We start from the raw sequence: 3172 nt of genomic DNA on the forward strand, positions 1-3172 counted from the left end.
ACTCTTGTAATGGCAGAAACTGCATGGTTACATGGCCAACCACATAGGTCCCATTTCTTGCAGTCACAGGTCCACTTATCAAGGTTCACACAGTAGGTAGACTCCCCACTAGTGACTTGCCAAATACCAGGACCTGCCATGTATGCAGTGCATTGCCTTGAGTACTTCTTTGACTCCTCCAACTTCTCCATATAAGTGGGTGTTATCTCACACGTACTCTTCTCTGTCTTCTCTCTAACTGCTTGGTACTTAACCATCAACTTGGTTCTGAATCCATCTACACAGCTCCTTATTGGCTTGTTCCTCACATCTAGTATCATCTTGTTAAATACTTCACTAAGACTGTTAACTACTAGGTCTGTCTTGCATGTGTGATCCATAGCATGCCTTGCCCAACTCTCTTTAGGGATATCACAAAGCCACTTCCAAGCATCTTCATCCTCCTTTCTCAGTTCATTCATTGCAACCTCAAAACCATTCTTGGTGTATGAATATGCAGCATTGTCCATATGCTTCTTCAACTCCTCACTCCTGAAGCCAGCTGACTGGAAATTTGCATAGATATGTCTAAGACAATATCTTTGAGGTGAGTGTGGGAACACAGCTTGAATTGCATTCAACAGCCCCTGTTTAAGTCATTATATAGATGGCAGCAAGTATTAATCATATAACTTCATAATGGCAGCAAGTATTAATCATATAACTTCATAATGGCAGCAAGTATAACAAATTATTATTTCTAGAAATTGCTCATTCAATTGTGAAATGAAAAATATACCTTCTATCTATCAGAGATGATTGTGTATGTGCGCCACTTGTTCCCCTCTCCAATGCAAGCTCTTAATTGGCTAAGAAACCAAGTCCAACTTTCCTTGTCCTCCTTATCAACAATACCAATTGCAATAGGGAATATGTTGTTATTCCCATCCCTACCAGTGGCAGCAAGTATCTGTTGCCTAGTAGAAAGCTTGATAAAGCAACCATCTAAACCTGTATTAAAGCATTGGGTAGTGAAATGAGTGCATTATTAAGTACAAGATATGGGCAATGAATTGGAGTAATTTAGAATGCATATAATACCTATAAAGGGCCTACACCCATTCAAGAAACCTTCTTTTGAAGCATTCAGACAGTAGAACATGTAGTGGAACCTAGGATTTGGGCTAGGATGGAGCTCAAGCTCCCTGGTAGTCACAATGCATCTGCTCCCAGGGTTGGTATCAAGCACAGCTTGAAGATAATCCCTAAACCTTGTGTATTGTCCCTTCATGTCACCTTCCACCACTTCAATGGCCAATGACCTTGCCCTGTAGGCCTTGGTCTTTGGCACTTCCAGCCCATACTTAGTCTTTGTTCTTTTTAAAATTGCATCAACACCAGCCCTTGGATTATCTCTCAGTTGCTGCTCACATGTTCTGGCCATCCAGTCAACTGTCACTTTGGTTTTTTCTCCATGTGCACCACAAGTGTGCAACAACTTCATCTTCTTGATGCAGAATGTCTTCTCATGAGCAATTGTGGATGCAGTCATGAAAAAAGGACACCGATTGTCCCTTTCTTTGCAATGCACAATGATCCTATCCTTGCAGTTCCTATGGTACTGAAAATTTCTAAGGATTCTGATATGAAAATTCCTAAGTGCTCTTCTAAACTGATACACATCAGTGAAGCACATACTCAAGCAAAGTTGGTCATGAGCATCTGGCTTGCTCTCATCATACCAGATCCTAGTCCTAGCCCTCTTGGCTTGACTCTTCCTTCCACAAGGCAGTGGTAGACCTGACTCATCATCTGAATCACTAATGCCATAGTCCCCAGGGAAACAAGCAGAATCATCAGATGGAATGAAATCAGGAATTACCTCAATGTCAGCTTCATGGTGTGATCTTGTAGTGGGGCCTGCTTTGCCTACTTTCTTGAATGTTTGAGGAAGAGGTGTCTCAGGTTCTATGTCTGAGTCCTCTGCCTCTGGACACATCTCTTCCACTTCTGTGTCTCCTTCAAAGTGATGCATAGGATCCTCTCTCTGTTTCCTTTTCTGCTTCAGCTTCTCAATGATTTCATCTTCCTCCTCATTACCTATGTCATGCTCTTCCTCCTCAATGATTTCATCTTCCTTCTCAATGATTTCATCTTCCTCCTCACAGCAGTTCAAATCAACAAACACTTCATCATCAGAGGGGCCAACATCTTCCTGTAATTTCTCTTTGCCCTTTGCTTTCTTCAAATTCATGCTCTGTTGTGTGTTAATATATGCAGACTCTTCACCTGGCTCTACAACAGCAATAGGTACAGCATAGAGCTCTTCAACTGTGTCTTCAACAGCAATAGGGAACAATACTCCTGCCTCATCTATAGAAATAATGTTGGAATCCCCCACATTACTTATAGGCACTTGTTCCTCCACAATATTTGACCTGTTAAACTCTCCTGGATTAGGCTCATTAGCCTTAATTACAGTTATGTTGAGCACCTTCTACTCAGCATAATAGTCTAGCATCTCTTCCACACTATCTTCACTGTCAATAACCTGCATTCCTGCTGCCCCCTTTCCTTCTTCTTTCATATAGAACATGTAGTCAGCTTCAGTATATCCCTCTTCAGTCTCTAGCGGTGCTAACATGTTAATATAAGTAATTTCTGACAGAGAAATGGTCCTCTCCAAGTTGTCTCTCCCTTGAAAATTGTACCTTATTTCCCATATCTCATCATCCAAACTACAGAAAATTGAGGAGAATTAGTGCTTGATTGATTCTGTTTTAATAATGTAACATGTTATTCAGACAAGATATTAGCACTATCTTCACTGTCAATAAGGACTAAACAAAGCATTCATGCATAAAACCATAAACCCAGAGCTATATTTCCTACTGAAACATGTTATACAGAAAAGATATTAACTATATCAGCTACAACACTTGAGTAAACAAACAATAATCTTCAGTAAACAAAGCCCTAAAATCAAACTGCCCTAAAATCTCCTAAAATCTAACAACCCTAAAATTTCCTAAAATCTAACAGCCCATTAACTACCCTACTGTAACATGATAGGTTTATATGCAATCTAACAACCCTAAAATTTCCAGTGAATCCAATGAAGAGAGGGGTGGAGGGGGAAGAAATCTTACCACACGCCGCCGAACCCTGAAGCCCACTGATGGCCTTCTCCCAT

Source organism: Triticum aestivum, chromosome 7D (assembly GCF_018294505.1).
Source record: "Triticum aestivum cultivar Chinese Spring chromosome 7D, IWGSC CS RefSeq v2.1, whole genome shotgun sequence".
NCBI classification, from domain to species: Eukaryota; Viridiplantae; Streptophyta; class Magnoliopsida; order Poales; family Poaceae; genus Triticum; species Triticum aestivum.